Source organism: Polyodon spathula, chromosome 4 (assembly GCF_017654505.1).
Source record: "Polyodon spathula isolate WHYD16114869_AA chromosome 4, ASM1765450v1, whole genome shotgun sequence".
NCBI lineage: Eukaryota > Metazoa > Chordata > Actinopteri > Acipenseriformes > Polyodontidae > Polyodon > Polyodon spathula.
Genome location: NC_054537.1, coordinates 27,086,667 through 27,107,545, shown reverse-complemented (window position 1 = coordinate 27,107,545; position 20,879 = coordinate 27,086,667). Strand labels below are relative to the sequence as shown.

The following is a 20,879-nucleotide window of genomic DNA, read 5'->3' as shown; positions in this document are numbered from 1 at the left end:
TAGCTGTAGCTCTCTACCAGGGCAACAAATCACTAGGACTGAAAACACCTTTACATAAAACAGTACATAGAAGCTTTAGAATTTGTTATTGTGGTAAACATGCTTTCTGTTATGGCTGTTTAAGGAGGAATCAAGTGGAAAACCTTCACTATTTAACCCACATTTAGAATAGAATGTTATTGATATCTGAACTTTTCATTAATAATGAAAGTTACCGCATGTTGCTATTTTATTTTAAACTGCTAAAAAACAGAAGTGAAATGTGGTCAAATTTTCAGCTTAGATGTTCTAATCAGCAGTCTGATTGATCTGTAAAAAGCGAAGTTCCTAAACTCTGGGACCATCGGTAAACAAGAACCATTTTAATGAACATACTGCAAGTTCACAAAGTCTTTTCAACTGTGTAAAGAGATTTTAGATAGACAGCTAAGTCTAACAAAAAAAAAAAAAAAAAAACTACAAAAGGCTTAAATGCTTAAATATGCATTTATATTATAAATAGCACATATTACCAACAGCACATACAAGTGTAAATACAAAGGACCTAATTCACGAAAGGGCGCTAAAATGTATGGTGTGCGACAATTGAAATTAGTATGCCTGTTCATGATTGCTGTATTTACAATTGCAATTGCATTCATTGTGGTGCGAAATAGTGTGCATATTATGGCGTGCACTATTTATTGTGTCAAACTATCAGAATGAATATGTGATTTGTATGGTCATGTATGAGAATGTATTTAAATGAGGCACTCCGCTCTGTATAATGAGATGAGCTTCATTCACCGTATTGACTAAAGGGCGATAATTGTAGTGTGCACCTTAAAGTGAGCGATAATTAGTGCGTATGGAAACCAGGCTTTAACCACTGATATGTGCACTATTTAAACCTTAAACCTTTCTCTGGGCTGAAAACTAGTGATGTGCACCTTGATTCTTTTTACTGACTCAATTAGTTTGATTCATTCATTAAGTTTAGTGAATCAGTTCAACAGATTTGCTGTTACACATGTGCGTGAGGAAGCAGATCCTGTGCACCATTTGATTCGCTATTTTATTACATCTGTGAGCGGTGATTGGCTTAATAGAAATGTCACTCATAAAATGCAGACTACACATGTTGAATACACATGTTATATTAAAATAGGCGGGTTGTTTTAAAGAAGAATTCCAAAATTATACAGTACAATTCAATGCAATTTTAGAAACTAATTTTAGTGCTATGGGAGAATTTGATTGTTCTCCCATAGCACTGTCAGTCCAACCCATAGAGCCTGCACTGTAAGGTGATAATGCCGAAAAGGCAGAGAATTGAGGTTACAGCTCATCAATCAATATTTCTCGAGTAAGCAGTACAAAAAAGAAATATACTATCACACAGCATAACTTTTATTGTATATGCATTAATGGAGAAAAGAAAGGGTTTTTTCCCTTTTTTACACCATACATGTTAAAATTTAACCGTAAGCAGTGCAGTTTCACTTTACGTTGCCTCTGCCTGTCCCCTGCTGAGTGCTGTGTCTGTTGAGCGCTCATTTTTGATCAATGTAAGCCACCTCCACTTTCACAATAAGCTACTGACCAAAAGATATGCCTGGAGTGCTGGGGCTTTTTATATGATGGTGGTCACATTTAGTTTCCGACATTATCGTGCACATTAAATTATTGATCGCACTAAATTTATTGTGTGCTATGTCATGTAAATGAGCCAAATAGTGTGCACATACATGACTGCGTTCTCTGTTAGTAAATGGGGCAGTAAATTTCATGCAAGTTAGGCTCACTACTTTAAGTGTGCGCTAACTCTAAATGTAGTGCCCTTTCGTAAACCATGCGTGGTGTTGTGTATATTTACGTTTTTACATCTAAGGTCATATCACAACGTGGTTTCCTCACAAATTACCTTTAAAGAACTTAGTCACTATAGTTCATCAATTATGCTATAAACTACAGCAATACGCTAGTCCAATAGTAAATCACAGTTCTGGCTTAATTTTAATTGATTAAATCATGAATGTTTACTCTCTGTAAAATTGCACCTTGTCACAGACAATTTAAGAAATAATGATTTTTAACTAGTTTTATTATATAGCACACATGGATAAGCAAAGACAACACATAATAGATATTCTAAATCTAATAGCTATAGGCAACTCTTGATAGGTTAAGAATTATACCCTTGTGGAGCTTGAAGAAAGGTTTTAAGAACAGGAATGTTTCAAAGTTTTGCAAGTCCAGCTGTAAAAAGAGTTCATTAATGTGCAAAACTTGATTTAAGAGTCCTGGAGTTTCACTGCAAAATTATTAGATTTCCAAGAACAATGTGTGAAGATTTTCTTTTAAAATCCCACATAGAAAGTCAATTGCAGTTAATCCTCTTCAAAGATATTGCCTTTTGCTTGCAGTTCAATTCAAAGTTTAGTTCCAAGGCAGATCGAAGTTCTTAAGTTAAAGAAGGTTTTCCCCAACAAGGCATCTTCTTGTAGCTTCAAGATATACAGATGATTCCTCAAAGAATAGGTCCAAAATAGAACTTGAATGGATGGAAAAATAAAGACCCAGAAATCATTCGATTTCCAGTCTTTTAAAATTGGCATGAGATGGGTGTTCTGAGACACCAGCCAATTATTTGGGATTGACCCAAAATGTAACCTCATTGGCAGTTGTCCTTAGAAAAAGGTGTGTCCATGATCTTCAAATAATTCTTGTCCACACCTTGGGTAAGGCTGTCCCTCAAATATCTTTTTAAAAGGTAACTTAAGAAAAGTTTATTTTATTAATAACTCCACTGTGCTCCTTCCTGTCTCTATAAAACCTTCATATTCATGTTACCAACAAAAAGATGAATAACTCCATACTTTATTATATATGGCTACTCAGCCTGAGTAACACAAATTATATTTGGTTATAAAGTACTATTTGTAACTTATTCTTTACAGATTTAACCATGTATGTGCCAAATGTCATTGTGAGGCACAAAACAAATATTTTCAATCCTTAATATCATACCGACAGTTATCAAAATACAATCTGACAGACAGCAATCATCACAGTGTGTATAGTGTTTGGCATTGTTAGTTTAAGAAATGTATGAACAAAATGTTAGTGTCAATCTTGTATTTAGAAAGTTTTAGGAAAACTGTGTATACTCATCTAAACATTTTAAAGGTTTGCTGACTGGCAAAGCTAATTCAAAGACATTCTCTAACCCACTTAGACTTACTCATAAATTTCAATAGACATTTTAACACCTGGGCTAGAGACAGCCATTTTATCAGAGTCTGACCATTTAGAAAAACAGACATACTTTCTTGAGCCACTTGGCCTGGCATCCTTATCTAATTAAATCTTCCTGGCCCTGGCTAGCAGATCTGCAGACTGCTTCCTTAGTTTCTTTTGAAGCTTGCATTTTAAGCTGGGTGAGGGGAGATGAGAGAAAGAATGCAGGAAGAACTCTGCACATACAAGAAAAAATATAGAATTATATTAGAATGCATACATTTCCCTCACAGTGGTCATTTCCACAACAGGAACAAATGTTCCTTCTGAATGACCTTTACGTTACATTATTTGGCTTTAGCCAAACATCATTAAGACATTATTCAAATATGTCTTTCTCACAATGAAATAATTCTGCATCTTCAGTATTTAATTTGCCATGAAATCCTATACCGTTTTGATCTGCCTTGATACACTGAAGAATTCCCAGCAAGGGAAAGGGGTTCCACAAGCTGACTGAAACAGTTCCTACTTCACTGTGAAAGCTGACTACTGGAGACACTAACATATTGTATGTAAAGTCAATTTTATGTATACTACATGACAGCTTTGTTTAAAGTGATCATAGTAAATGTACTGTATTTGTGGTTCTATAAATTAGTCAAGTCAAATAGAGCTGACCAGCCCCCCCACCCCCCATCAGAAATGTCTAAACACATATCTAGCAGTACAGACACATCTACAACAATCCACCAAATGTGTAAGTATGTTTTTATATCTCTATACAAACCAGTTTAAAAAAAAAAAAAAACAATTCCCAGGACATCTATTTGAAAAAGTACAGTACTGACAAATTACATAAATTAACAGGTAAACAAAAAAAAAATGATTCAAGACATTCAAGCTACAGCTTTCAAAATGGACATGACATAATAAAGCATATGGTTTTTTAGACACAAAAGGGATCTTGAACAAAGGCAAATTCTCTTCATGTACTGCCAACAGCAATAATTAGCAAATGTTGCCAACCAAACAACAACCATAGAAATTCCGTTTTCCTGTTTTACCAATGTGATGTCTCTTGGAAATATTAATAACAAAGACATACAATCTTGGCATAGCTTTGTTCATACAGCTAGATACTGTGTAACACACATACTTTCAAAGTTGAATTGTACAGTATTCTCTTTCTCATAGTGCAATATTATACAACACAACACATTTAATCATGATTATAGACAAATCTGTGCCGAAGGCTGACCCCTTTCAACACTACAGACAAACAACAGGAACTTTCTGATTCCACTAGAATCTCATGCATAGTCCTGCAGACTGGCATGGCTGAACCTACCAGGCCAGCCACAGTGGGCTTTAATTATTCTATAACCATTAATGTGTATTACCACATCTGACAAGGGGATCACACCCTCGTTGTAAATAATTGGAGTGAGCAAAATTGCATTTGCTACAGACTTCAAATAATCTCGAGGAAATCCTTTACAACTTAATAGGTGTCAGGCTTTGGAAATCACATTACTGCTTGCATCAGCCTAAACTATCCCAGAATAGCAATCGTACAGAGGCACAGCTTGCAGATGTATGCACTTCATGGCAGAGCACTGGCCTTATCTTGGCTCAGCCACTTTCAAGTGTCTGGACAAGATAAGAATGTATTTGCATTTTTAACGAGACTTCAGTGTCCTGACTCAATGCAGAAGCTCTTCTGACAAATACAAATGAGTGCTATAAACAACCACTTATAAAGGGCTTATTGCACTGCGTTTAGGGTGATCTTTGATCTAAACAGAAATGTATTGGACCTTGGGAGGAGGCCCCCCAATTAATTTATTAAAAACTGTAACAAACACTGCAAATGCATATGGTAAACGACAACATTCCCATGAAACCATGGTAAACGTTCAGAAGAGTATGATACATATATCCTAAATTTACATCAAACATATCATATTTAATTAAAAAAAATACAATACACATTTAAAATTAAAATACTGAAGGCTTCAAATGCATCCTCCCAACCTGATTTAATGGATTGTTCTTTCTGTTTATTGCAGCATTTGTTGAAGAATCATATTTTTAAAACTCTGCACTTAACATAAATCTACTGTATCTAATTGTAACTTTCGGGCTTTGATGTTGCTCCGCATTTATGGTTGCGAGCATTTGTTCTGGTTGGTGACACAATATTACACGAAGGAAACTGCAATAACACAGCTGAAAAGTAAGTAAGTAAGGCAGCTGGTAGCCCAAGCTAAGCCGCTGCAAGGTTGCACAACTGGCCATTTTTTAAAAATAAAATGAACTGTATATTCCTTTATACAGGATGTCATGCAAAACACAATATTTTAGATCAGGGAAGTCCCAGAAATTTAATTTTTGATCCCTCATCAGTTTCAGTCCACTATTATTTATTTTTCATATTTTAAATGTTTGCAAGGTGTTCATATTTATCAAGCTGTAAAACTTTTTTTAACTTTTTTTTTTTAATTCAAGTTACACGTGTTACTGGTTATCCATCAGTGATTTTCCACTTTTTTTCTGCTCTGTCGTAGAACCTGCCTTGTAATTAGAGCCCACAGAGCTGTGGTAACCTGTCAACAATTACAAATCCGACGAGACTTCTAATAACATTGTGAATAAATATGTTAATTCTTACCTTGCCATTGTTTTAAACTATTAGTGTACACTGTAGGCAGTGCCTTTTCACCGACCGTACTGGTCTTTGCTACCATTTTTTGTTTATTTTTTTTTATCACTGAAGCACGGTACAGTAAACACTGTATGTTTCAAATTGTGTGCTACAGATGAACCTGCCTTACATCATTGACGTGCAGGCATAATCTAAACTGGGCTTCATGTTTACCTATGACAGCACATTACGAGTGTGAGAAAAAAAACAAAAAAACAAAGAAAACTCATTCCTGTACCCCTCACATCCTGACAATGCCCAAATCATCTTTTTTATTATTTGGAAAAAGAAAGGAAGAAATTATCTCCCCATTCTAAACTGCTTCATTGAACATTATTTAATTTGAGTTAAAAAGAGTCAATGCATATGAGAAACAAAGAGACTTCTATATCATACTGTACTGGAAATGTTATTACGATATTCCTAAACCTTTACATCCAATCTGAATACCATCGGAAAAATCAATAGCAATGTAATGGTTGCTGCTGTGCATGAAATATACAATCACAGTTATACAATAACTACCTATAAAAATATTTACATGGGCAATAATAAAATGTAATAGGAAGAGCAGTTAAAGTTATAGTTATCTTCAGAAGTTCCTTTCTATTTCATTTTATTTTTTTCAAAGTTCAAATTTCATGACATTGGTTGCCAATGTGGCAGTCAATCCCACATGACTACAAAGAGTATCTTCTGGTGATGTACTAAGAGGCATAAATTCTAATGTTACTAATGGAGGACCAATTGTCCTTCTTGGTAATTGCTTACAGTCAGATGCATTAGAGTACCCCCTCCCCATCCCCCATCCTTACCTTTTACATTAGCCTTAATAATACCCACCTACCCAGAGAAATGGACAACAAACCACTAAAAAGTAGCTTTTACTATATACACGCTACTATAGTATCTGATGTGTTTCTATTCAACTAACATAATTTACTCAATGTTAATAAACAATTTGATTTATTACTGGTGTACTGAATGTTTGTGTGTGTGCACGAGTGGGGAGCTGAAAAGAGATATTGTTTATTACGTACATTTTGTTAATTACCATATTAATTCAATTTGGCGACGCCCTCGTATTGACACCGCAGTCATATATCAGCTTTATAATAGAGGCCGCCCTCGAATAAACGCCACTATCAATAAAGAAACATTAAGGTATTTTGTTTCTCCCTCCTAACAAAAAAAAAACAAAAACACACACACAGAGTAAACAAATAAACGAGCAACACTGACTATGTACATGTAACGCCCCCGAAGAGATGGGAGCCTCAATCTAGCATGTAAATTACAAACTAATGCACACACACATAGCAAGCACATTTTATTTTATGGTAGTACAGTTCTGAAAGAAAACGCAAGATACAGAACAGCAGTCCTACGTACAGAACAACAGTCCTTCTGAAGTTCTTATAGCTGGTTTTGTTGTTTTGTTTTTAGTGCAGTTGTAATTCTCGTACTCAATCCAGTACAAATAAAAACAATGTGCTTACTATCTATGAGAAGACTTAGTTTCGGTTTCTCTTGCAGAGAAATTACAAACGAGCATGTTACAGTGAGCATATATTGTAGGATATACTGTAGTTTTTACAGAAATCAAACTGATACTCAGGTAATTTTTGGTGCAGAAAAACATTACATCACACTCTTGGATTTAACTGCCACAGCAGCATTGTCCCACCCCTTAACAACCAATACACACGCCTAATTAGTTGGTACAGTACTCCCGTGACTTTCCAACTCCCACTTAATAAGCTCTTGGTAACTGTGACTGATAAATGTACTGTAGTCAAAGTAGGTTTAGTCACACATGCTTTTACATACAGGTAGGCTACCATATTACAGAAAATAAGTAAACGTAATACTTCTAAAATGTCATAAATCAAAATATTGCAGCGTTGAAAATCGTAATATTATTAATAAAGGTCTCCCTCATATAAGGCCGCCCTCTAAAGTGCCAAAGTAATTTTGATTAATTTAAAATAAATGCTGCGGCGCCAAATTTAAGTAATACAGTATTTTATCAGGTATTTCTTTTCTGATTAACACCAGTGTCTATACAATCGTCTACTGCATATTTTTGTTTCAATCGGTCTACTGGCTCCTGAGCCCCTTTGAACAGTATTATCTTCACATTTTAAAACAGTGACCCCCTAATGCAATCCATGGTAATATTCCAGTATCTGTCTGTCATTTAAAAGTTTATATTCTTTTTTTATTTTCTATTAACCAGATAAACAGATACTTACTGGGTTTTGTGTATGGCGGAAGTTATTGAAGAAAGTTACAGAAGAAAGAGAAATAGATGGGAAGGGACAATACACACAACCATGACAATGATTAACATTTTCTACAATGCTAACTGATAATCTTTTTTGTTAAAAGCATTCATGACATCAGTACTTTCTGGCATATTAACATAGGCTGATACCATTGTCAGCCCTTGCGTCCTGTTATTTTTCTCATTTTACACAGTTGCCTATCAATTGCTGGTTAAACTGAGGGTGCATCCGGTTTGCTTGATCAGGGTTCAGCCTTGCACTATTTACCACCTCAAAAAATCTTACCAGCTAATATAGCCATGACTGCTGTCAGCATGACTCAGAACTCAGCTACTGAAGATCACAGCAAGCTAGCTATTCTGCAGTTTTTAATCCTTCAACATGTTAAACTAAATTTAGAACATTTAAGTTCCAAAAGAAGCTGCAATTCTAAAGAAATAAAAATTCAATGTTAAAAATGTGGGACTCAGTGTTGAATGACTCTGCCGAGAGCTATCACATCTGCGTTCTGACAGAATCATTAGTACGCCACTCAGAATTCTCTACAATTATGTACCAACACAACAGAACTTGTTTACAACAATACATCTTTTTTAATGCTGTAGTAATTTATAGTTTCACAGTACAGTGACAAAATGACAGGTGACAGTGCATGTCAACGGGGAACAAGGAAGTATGCAAGTAAGGGAGTGGGGATGATAACAGAAGCCACTTGATGTCAATGGAGATTGGAATGGAATGCCTACCATGCTCAGTGTGAGTTGCTCAGCTGGGCCATTAGAGTGATACAGAAAAAGCTGAGTAACTAACTGAAAATGTCCTTCCCAAATTGTTTCCCAAATCTACTGAAGGTGCAGGGAGGCAATTACACCACAATGGTTGCTGCATTGGGGCAGCACTTTGAAGCTAGCCAGCATCCCGGACTCCTGGATGGACATTAGCTGACGTGCTACATACGCTGCAAGATCAACTTGCCTGAGACCAGTCTGTCAAAGAAGATCTTTGCTTTGAACCTGCAATGGTAATATTTAGCGAGCATACCAATGTGTCAAGGGAATTCTGTCAATTGTTGGTCGAAATTGGTTTGCAAGTTTTAAATAATTGACAGCATATAAATGCTTTAAATGTCATGTCCTTATCTGTACTTATTAATATCTGCAACAATATCTCTGTTATCCCTTTGCATGTTCTGGTGTCTTTGCTTTTTTATTTTTAGGGATTGCTTCCTGGTAAGAAACTGATTCCTGTGGTGCAGCAAGCAAGTGGACAACAACAGCTACCCAGTGCAACAGAAGGGCGGCTGTGATACTCTACCAACTGTAATGGTATAGTAGATCAAACAAAGCCTTAAATATTACTCTTTTAACATCAGCTTGACGTTGCACACTAGTGTGGATCACCATTGGTGCCTCTGTGCGTCTCTGGGGGTGGCTGAGAATTAAAACATATGCTCAATTTAATAAGTTTGTTTGAAAACCTTAAGTGCGTAACTTGTGAAACAAACCCTCTACAAGGATATATAATCTCAGAGACGACAGAGAAACCATTTATGTGCAAATGCATTACTTGATTTGAATGATTAGTTGATTTCTCAAATGTCATTTTATAATTCAATACATATGTGTGTTTTGTTAACAAGGGTTTTGAAATGCAAGCCCTGTGGAACTACAAGGACAGCTGCATAGCCCTTGGCATTGTGGGGTTAGGAAAGAAAAATTGGAATTTTCAGATAGCTCTACTGGTAAAGTGGCTGACTGGGCCATTGCGCCTTCAGGGTTCAGTAGCCTGTTAACTAACACCCAAGATACTGGGTGGCAGCATAGAGACAACTTTTGAATTAGGCATTTCAAACTGGTTTGATAACAGGCGTAAAGCTGAAAAATATGTAAAATGTCTGATTATCTGTGTTAATCTGTATTAATCTAAGATACAGTGAGATTTGTAAAAACATCCTAACACATACACATTAAGATTCATGCCCACTCTCTGTGTATATATTACATACTCATTTAGTCTGACATGTTGCATTAAAAATATGTAAGCAATACAAATATACTATTGTTGGTGCAAATTTTAAGTGTCAAGTGATTAACAGTAGACAAGCTTTGATGAGCAAGACTCATTTAAATCATACCACTGATAAATGAAACTGAATATTGGGTTTCATGGAACTGCCTGTATTCTGGCAGAATATTTGAGCTTCCTTTTGCAGAAATGCCAACAGAACAACCTTAATAATAATAATAATAATAATAATAATAATAATAATAATAATAATGATAATAATAATAATAAATCCTATTAAAGCACTTATTGATACTTCACTTTACTATCCATGGCATGTTCCCATTCTCAATGTCAAATTACATTTCTCAATGTCAAACATACTGGATAGTGGGCAGCAAAAGGTTAATACATTTTATCCTGTAATGGATGTTGTGCCTGAAATAAATGTCATTATTTGTTCATTAAAGAGGAGATGATAGAGAAGAATTAATCACACACACAACAAAAGAAAAACGGTCTACAAACCTTTTATTTATTTTACAATAAACTGGCACACCAGCGCATTCACTCATCATTCTGTGTCCTGCATTTCTTTGCCTAACGTCACCACAAAGGCAACCTGTTCACAATGCCCCAGCTACAGAAACTCTGCTTTTGAAACCAAAGTTACGCCCTTGCCGTAAGTACTCAGAAGCAAGCAAAAATACCAATGAAACTTCACAATTCCTCATCCTTTAAATATTGCTCCCAAAAATGTAATTGAACCCTTAGAAGAAGCAAAACAGGCCCCCAAAGCTGTCAACAGCCAAATCGTCCTCATTACTTATTCTGCAAGTGGACTGACCACCATTAACATGTGCTGACATTTGCCTTGTCTAATGATCCATAGATCAAGTTTCAGACATGCCTTTAGCTTATAACAATACTTGTAAATTGGAAATACCTAAATCCTTTAGAAGTCTGCAGACTGTATAAAAGCAATTTACTTCAGTCCATTAAGGAATGTATAATTTGACACCCAAATATATCAGCAAAACCTTATCAGACTGACCTTGTCAATCCCTGCACCTTTTTTTTTTTTTTTTTTAGGTCACAGGCAGTGGATTATCCCATTTAAAATTCATTGCTGAATTGTGAATTTTACAGGACAGATAAACTTTGCCTAAGAGAATCAGTGTTTTTAAGAGGTTGATGAGCAATACAGCTAGTTGGGTCCCACTGGGGACTGTATACTCATGATAACAACATTCTTTACCAATATAGTGTCTAGTACTTAAACACAAGGGGCTCTGTTTCACCTTGTTTCACTGAATACAAAAAGTCAGATGCATATCATTAAATAAACATAAAGAATGAAAGAAAGAAACAGATAATCGATAAAAGTAGGTACTATTTTGTGTTTGATGAGATTAAGTACTGACAAAACTATTAAACACAGAATTAGCTGTGGGGAACTGGGTAATATAACACTAAATTATAGATATGCAGTACATTCTTTGAGAGCTGTGACTAAAATAAGTCTAATAAAGTTGTTAAGTATTAGGCATTTTCTTTATTTTGACCACCTTAAACCACAATTTACTATATAAAATATTGTACTGTTTTTGCTGTATTCATACTTATTCTGGCGAATATTGTAAATTATACTGAGAGAGAAGTTAGCTGCTAAGTTTTAAAAGTGTTTTAAGGGCAAGATGTGAAGCTCATGTCCACATTTTTGTGGAAATGACATTTTCATGAAAAAAATGTCAATGATATCAAGTTCTTACCTTAGCTGCCAGCACTACAAAAGTCTATGTTAGCTGACAGAGACTCAAACGGCTGCAAGTAAGTATATATTTTTGGTTTAAAACATTATATTGATGTTGTGACATGTGACATAATGCTTATCATACCATCAACCTAAATGGGTTTCTCAAGTGGCATACATACAGCTTTGTATTCCTTAAGTTTGGCATTTGACTAAGAGTACAAAAAAGTTTCAAACACTGCATTCTGTGCTTCTAATCGTTACATGGTTGCCTCATAAGAATGTCCAGTTCTCTCGTGTGCATTTTTCTAGGTATGGAAACCACACTTTCAGGGGTGTTTCTGTAAAAACAGCACCATAACTTTTACTTGGATACAAAAGGGTCAACCTTGCCTTTCACTTAATTTGCATGATTGTTAGAAAAAAAAGAGTCCATTACTGGGGAAATGAAAGGCTTTGCATAGCAACACTGGAAGGTGCCAGCTAAATCTCTATTTGTCCCAACCTAAATGTCTCCAGTGAAAAAAAAAAATACACACACATGGAAACTGAGTCAAAGAAACCAAAGTAAATAAATACTTATTCAATATTCATACAGTCCCAACTGTACTAAAAAAAAAAAAAAAAAAAAAACACCTGCAGACATGTGTTTATGTTTTGCCTGTTAAAACAAAAAGTGTGCTGGGATTTATCTTTTTTTATTATTTTAAAAATGCTTTTTGCAGTCGGTGTCTCTTGATTTGTATTGTACCATTTCCAGTTTCGGGTAGTTAAACATTCTTTAAATGTCAAACTCTTTCCAGTCAAATAGTTAGTCCCGCTGTGATTTAATAAAATACTGCACATGCCATTTTGTTCTTTGTGTGTTTAAAAATGCCAAAGTCATTACTAAAACCTTTATTTGTCTGATGGTGGGTCAATAGTCACTTTACAGTCTAGACAAATTCTGGCCTGTGGCAATATATCCTTTTTTCCTTTCTAGAAAAACATATTTGAATGCTTATCAAGCCTGTTCATTTTTGGACCCCTGCCTGTGGATTTGACATAACGGAAAGGGGGATCCATGCGAATTGCCTGAGAATGGGGGAACATTTTCAAAAACATGGGAGAATGGAGCAAATAAGATGTTCTATACATTAAGTATGTAACTTTTTTTACAAAATTAATATGAATACAATGCTGCCTCATTATAAGGCTATAGATGGGAACCATAAGAATAAGTTTAAGTGAAATTAAATTATGGAGAAAATGTCAAAATGTTTTAAGCATTTTTAAAGCTTGTCTTGTAATGAGGGAGCACTATATTACTGTAACTTATAGATAATGAAATGTAGCAAGCAAGCCAATTCTTAGTTCAGGTTTTTTTTTTTAAATTTTATTTAAAGCTGTATTACTAATGTATTATTTTACATTGATAAGCTGCCATACATATATTAGACATCGTAAATGCTGATTTAACACCATCAAGAAAATGTGAAATATTTGCTAGGTTATTTATTTGCAAAGTTGGCAACAGCTCTCCTCTAACAGATTTCCCTTATTAATCTCTCGCAGAGCTCCACAGCTATCAGTTAATAGGCAGGCCTTGAGCATCAGGGGTGTAGCTCAGTTTCCATCTTACTCAGCTCCTGCGTTTACGGTGCAAACAGATGTTTCAAAAGAGCACTGCAGGTTTTGCATAGCAACTCTGCTGTCAATAAATTAGTCTGGATCTTCAGTCTCTGCTGGCCAGTCTTCTGGCTTTAGACTGTACACAACAGTGACCACCTGCAAAAGGAGGTCTGAGCAGTTTAGTTGCCCGCTGGGGCACACAGTTTGAAATACTTGTTTAACAAGGCAATAATGCCAGGGAGAAATAGTGTTTTGTGCAATGCTCCGTTATTGTCAGTACTGAAATTACTGCCGCAATCATAAATGTTTGAGCCTAGATAATAGTTTTAAATGGACAGCCACTCAAATAATTTGTTTTGGGTTTTGCTGAAATTACTACATGTCATTGTAAGACACCATTGTCTTATATATATGGCCAAAGGTTTGCATCACCATATAGAATTTTACGTATTTTGCTTCATAGTCGAATGAAACCTGCTGAACAATGTTAATATACTGAATTACGTACCACTTTGTGGGGATGACAACGAGTTGCAGTTTACACAGTCTAAAGTCTCAGCAAAACAAAAAACAGCTTAAGAAAGAAGAAACACAGAATATATAAAATAATGTGAGTCAAAGTATTTCAGACAAAAATACGTCTAACGTTAGTTTTTAGCTACGAGACATATTATTGTGGTAATATATTCTGACCCATATGTATTATGTGTGGTCTTTCAACAATAAACTAAATTACCAAGAAAATACCCCTTCCCGTTTCCCTCACAAGTCCACATTATTCATATTCAGTTAATAGTTGAATGTTGAAAATAAAATATCTGCACATATCACTGGGTTTTTTAACGACTAGATTATTAGGTACCTGCACTATAAATAATAGTTACTGATTTGTGCTGTTCCTCCATATTTAGAGTATTGACAGCTGCTCCTGACAGTGGGTGGCTCCTACTGCCGTAGCAATGACAGTACTTAATCATCATGATTGACAACTGTCAAAACAATAAAGACATGTGCCTTCTCTCCCTATCTCTATATCTTTACTATAATGTATTTGCAATGGAGCCATTAGTGGACTGGTACTATTGTTGTACGATTTTCATATTTTTTACACGCTAATGGAATCGCTAAGGTATGGACTACGAAACACCAGTAATCCATTGCTGTACCATGGTTCCATATCATTTCCAAATGTCTACCTTACAGATTATGTATTTCAAATCCATTGTGATGCTATTACTGGCAATGCTATGGTCTGCTTATGCATTCGCAGGGTAATAAACTAGTATTATTGCCATATCGTATTTTTCAAAGTATGCTGTGAGAGTTGGTTTAGAAGGTCAACTGTGTAACACGTTTATAAGTATCACTTTGCTGAAGACAGGGAAGACCTCTGAACATAACTCTCAGTGAACTGGTAAGTTCCCCATAGCGGAAGCAGCATCATGGCCTCAAACTGGTCCAGTGACGGTGAAGCCTCAAAATATGCTTGCTGAGCTTCAAGTCACTGTGCTCTGGAACCTGCAAGTGACAAGGGATAACATGCCTTCTTTTGATCTCCTAGCAGCATCAGCGGACAGCCTCTGGATTTGAGCAGTCAGATAATCAGAGAGGCCAGATATACTGAAGCAATGAGAGAGGTGCTTTCAGGATCACTGTCTGTGATTTAGGTGCCAAAAGAGACTGACTGAAAAAATTGTTTAAGGTCTGTTTAATCTTTTGAGGACTTTACTTCTGCCAAAGGTAAAGACTTAGAATCAGAGGTTTTGGAGCGGCTCTTTTTACTGGGTTTTGTAATGATTTACCATTTAATAAACCAGAGAGACAGCTTGGACTAACACTGATGTAAAACATGGGACTGAGTTTCACAACTTGTTTTGTAAATGTACAGTGGTTGAAAGCGCAGAACACAAGAACAGAGTTTGTACCCTATTGGAATACAAAAAGTACAGTGGATGAGAAGCATTTAACCATACGTGTCAAATGCTGAGTGTCTAAATATGATTAACTACTGTATAGGCTCTGATGTATAGGAACCAGAAGAAAGATGATTTGCCCAGGGTATTTGAGTCCAGAGATTAAGGCCAGGACCTACAGAAGCAATGCTGCTTTGTTAGAACATAAGTTTCCTTTTTCTTTAACAAAATATTGTCTTAATCTTCCAACCTTTTTATATAACACATTTTTTGTTTTCTTGCTGTTAATGATACACATTTCTCAGCCAGTTAATTTAACATACTTATCCATTGAGTGTTCACATGAATCTGTCATAAAACATTTCATTAAAATTGCATAAGGAAAGAAAAAACATTGTGAAATAGCTTGCATCACTCGCTTTTCAAGGTGTGGTATCCGAAGAAAAATTACAAAGAACCATCATCTATAATTGACAATCCCAGGACTGGAAGACCCAAAAAGTTGTCCAACAAGGGCATTGTCCATCAAATCAACAGTACGAAGGTCACTCTTGAAATCAGGACTTAAATATGTGTTGCAGTAAGAATACCTCTTTTAAGAAAGGGGAACAATACTAAAAGGCTAACATATGCACAAGAACACAGAAACTGGACTATGGAACAATGGTCAAAGGTGCTTTGGACTGTTGATGGATGGACAACGACACCTGTGCTTTCTGCCAGTTCTGTTGTCAATGCTTGTCTTCTTTCTATTCCTTAAGGCTATTATCTTGAAGTATTGCTCATCCTTGTTAGACAGCTTTTGGGTCTTCCAGTCCTGGGTTTGTCAATTACAGATGATGGTTCTCTGCACTTGTTGATTATGCTTCAGATATCACATCTTGAAAATCAATTGATGCGAGCTATTATACTCAATGTTTTTCCTTCTTTATGCAAGTCAAGGTTGTTATAATAATAGAAAACACCAGTGGAGGCTTTGAGTAAATTGTCGGTGCTCATAACGCATCAGAGCAGAGAAATGCAACATGTCTAAGATATATAATGTTACTCACAACCCTAAGAAAGTACCTGTTTATAATGAATTCATGTTGATTATGGGTATATCATAAATAAATGTAAAACGCCTCATGAATAGATTTGTACATAATGTAAATTCAATTGAAGTTCAATACAAAATGATACATTGATTAGAACATAATTAGATTTTTGTCACTTATTCGAAACAGTCAGTATTATATTAATGTGGTATAGCAATTTAATTTCTCAGCCCAAAAACAAATCTTTCAAATAAAACAAACTACACCTCCAGGGGTTTCCAGCACTGTACTCTTACCTAGTACGAATTAATACAGAAGTCTATATGAACCCATTCCAGATTTGCCCAGCAAATGTAATTATAGATTTTTGGCTAGATTTATTGTATACAGTAATTTTTTAATATGGAATATTCATGTCTCTTTACTTCCACACTATGTTGCAGCCTGAGGCCAAATATTCTGTGAACATAAAACATTTTCAAGTCAAAATTTTAATTTCTAAATCTTTTTACATTCTTTTGAAAAAATGTATCTCTTGTTGGCACGATTCCATGTTTTTAGCAGTAGCTTTGGCAGTGTTCATTTTGGATTTTGATAATAATGGATAATCTTTACATGTTCTTCAAACAATCCCCAATTGGTTAGTTTGTGTACACTTTTTGTAAATCTAACAAGCTGGAATTTGCTAATTTAATACAGGCACACATATTTTAACTACACCACCCACTCTATATATCATGGGTTTCGTGGGTCCTATACAAATCCGCTATATAACGAGGGCCACAATACAGCAAGAGACCCAAAGAAAAACAAATAGGCTAATAACAAATACTGTACAACCACTCCCTCGTTTTATCAAGGGCGTCAGGGTCCAATATAAATCCTCTACGCAACACGCTTTTTCTCATTTTTCGTATAAAAAGCAGCACACCGTTTTAATTCGTACTGTGGGGGTGTGACGGAGAGCGAATGAATCTGAATCAACAATCTCCCTCTCGACCGGTGAGGGCACTGTACAACAGGAGCTGCGGGCTTCCTACTGAATGGTTGGGCAGTTCATCCCAGGGACAGTCGGGAGCCGGCCATTCAGGAAGAGGGCGGCGTTACGGTACCTGGAGTCATCGCCCTAGTATGGTGAGCGAAGTTTCAGTCATGAATTGGAGGAGACGTGATTGAACTAGCTATCGGAGGGGGCGGGGCTTAGGGTACTTTAGGGGGACGTGACGCCGTAATCGTCTCCTTTGTTGTGGTTAATGGGAGGAGACAAGGACAGAACCTTGAATGAAGTGTGGGTTCATTGAGAACTGTTGTGTTTGTTTTGCCAGACGGCTGATACGAAGCTGGAGCTGCAGCGAGAAGCCCGGACCTGAACGCGCACGAGCACCAGCACTCAGAGCACCGCACCTGCACCAGAGCACCCAGTTTGGAGACGTGTTTTCTGTGGTTATTATTTCGGGACTACAACCCCTTTGTTTTGTAGCTGGTAATACCCATTGCTGGGTAGAACCAGCTTTATTATTTTGAGTCCAGTTTTTGCTGGCAATACCCATTGCTGGGTAGAGCCAGCTTCATTATTTGAAACCCGGTTTAAAGGGCATTAAAAGAAACCTGACTGGTAAACTTTGTGTTTGTCCTTTGTTGGAGCATCTCAAATCACCTATACACCAGAGCACTACAAACCACTTTGCCACTGGGGGGTAAATGCTTCTCATCAACTTAAGTCTCCAATTAATTCCATGAATCTTCCTCTCCCTTCTCAAATGCCCAAACCACTGCATTGAAAGAATCCATTCACAACACAGGACGCTTCTTGCTAGGGAGTAGGTGTCACTGTCCTGTAACTTTTGCTAGTACGTTGCTTAAAAAACCCCTTCAGCAAGTACTGTAGATATTTAATTGGCTTTGTATTATTGTGCAATGTATGATTATATGATAATAGTATGATATTAATACTTTCGTTTTTAATTAGTCTGTATATTTTAGTTTGTGATGGGAGCTAAGTGAAGTTGACTATGTATAGTGCAGCTAAGGCATGCGCAGTTACACTGTAGTAAACTCCAGGACTGCGATATATCTGAATCCGCAGTATAGCGAGGGGCCATATGATGAGGGGTGGGTGTATCTATATTTTTTCATTTACATATTTAAGTACTTGAATTGATCCAAAATAACCCTTATTATTTCATCATTCTGAAGAATAGGAGCAAAATAATGAGTTGCTTATACTTATTACAAGCACATAAACGTACATAAGCAAAATCACTAAGGGCATTTATTCTATGTTTTGATGTTTTATTGTTGGTGTGCTTTTACTAAAGTTAGCCCCACCATACCTATAAGGTAAGGTTATATACCACAGGTATTTAAAGAATAAGTAGCTGGGTTCCGAACAATATAGTGTTACACGTCCCCACGTGCTGTTACAACTGTTTAAATAACGTACCGGTAATTATTCTTTTCATTGTTAGTCTCCTGACAATGTCCTCTCTAGTGCACTGGTAGTGTAAGGATTATTGCCCACATTGTCAAACAGGTAATACAGCAATAACGATCCATGATGCGGTATGGAACAGAAAAGCCAGAGCACTTGTTAAGTTTTTTTTTTTTTTTTTTTTAATTACTCTTTCTGCAGTGATTTAGGAGACAGATCTCAAACCCCAGTCACCAGAGCAGACATTTTGGAATAAGCTTTGAAACAGGTTTTAAAGTTAGAAGTCTAAAAAGTTGTCAGGATGTTAACAATGAAAAGAAAAATTACAGGTACGTTATTTAAACAGTTGTAGCAACATGTGGAGACGTGCAACTCTTTGTTTTTTTGGAACCCCGCTAATAACTCTTTTTTTTATATAGACCTATATTCATTACGGTCATACAAAATAATTATAATAACAGAAAAAAAAATATTTTTACCTTAGCATCAGAGTGACTTTAGTCACAAATTAACAAACAATAAATACGAAATGTATTGAATTTATAACATTAGGTTATTAACTGTAACCCTGGTTCCCTGAAAGAGAAGACAACCACCAACAACATTACGTAAGGGATATGCCTGCCTATTGGTAGGTATTTTCTGAGCTTTCTATACCAGAGCTGCCGATAGGTCCCTTCCTGGGATGACGCCCTTGGTTCCAGCTTCCAAGGGATTAAAACCGTTATGCTGAGGAAGCCATTTCTCTTTTTACATCGAACCCATGAGGGCAACCGATGCAATCTTGTGGTTGGTGGTTGTCTGCTCTTTCAGGGAACCATGGTTACGGTAAGTAACCTAACGCTCTCTTTCAATTCGATGACAACCACCAACAACATTACGTATGGGAAATGTATACCAGAGCCATCGGAAATGTATACCAGAGCCATCACAAGGGAGAAGGAACGTCAGCATACAAGAAATGCATCAGAACCGTATGACCCAAGGTGCAAGCGTGCAGCCTCAAGGACCCTCATGCCTATTGAAGACAAGGAAGGATCTACCACATTTAAGTGGTAGAACCTGGAGAATGTATGCGGTGTAGCCCAGCTAGCCGCCACACATATATCGGACAGTGAGGCCCCTGAGAAGAGGGCCCAAGATGTAGCCAACCCTCTAGTACAGTGCATAGCTACTCTCCCAGGAGGGGGTAAGCAGGCGCTGTGGGAGCCACTGCCTGCGTCCGAAACACAGACCGGTGGGACTCTACTGGTGTCGCCCAGGGAGGAGCTTGCTGCCTCGCCAGTAGCTCAAGGACCTGAGCCATCTGTTCCTTGAGATAAATAATCTCTCGCTATGCCTTAAAAGCTTCACCATTCTTGTCTGGGGGGAGTGAAAGCGACTGCGAGGTTTTAGTACAGGATCCTGAGTGCAGGGAATCTCCTGCGAGGGGCTCTGTGAGAGCTGGAGGAGCGGGGATGGGGCCCCGGAGGGCTGCTGAGTGCTCTGACATGGGAGAATGAACGTCTATTCCCATGGCCCTTCTGAGCCTACTGTGACGTACCCTGGCCCATGGCCTCCGTGGCATGTTGGACCCCTAGGCACCGCACACAGAGCGGGTGCTTGTCACTTAGTGGCATATTCGTGCCTCTATATATACACAGCTGTGCCAGGACTCAATTGCTAATTAATCATTCAGTTGAATCCTGGCACGTGAACTAATTTGTGCAATCCCCATGCCTAAATACAAATATACATTTTAAATCACTCATGCTGCATTGCCCAATATATACCCTGTGCATCAACAACACCATATACACACCAACAACAACACACCACATACAACATAAAGCACAAAGTATGCCCAGAAACAGTTTTAGTAAAATGCTTTTAGAAACACTGAATTTTGAAACTGTAGAGAGCTCCTAATTGTTTTG

General features: G+C 36.8%; 1 protein-coding gene across 5 annotated transcripts in view; it reads right to left on the bottom strand.

Moving 5' to 3' along the window:
* Nucleotides 1–20,879, bottom strand: part of LOC121314365 (catenin delta-2-like) — a 300,617-nt gene that overhangs the window by 170,236 nt on the left and 109,502 nt on the right. The window lies entirely within an intron of this gene.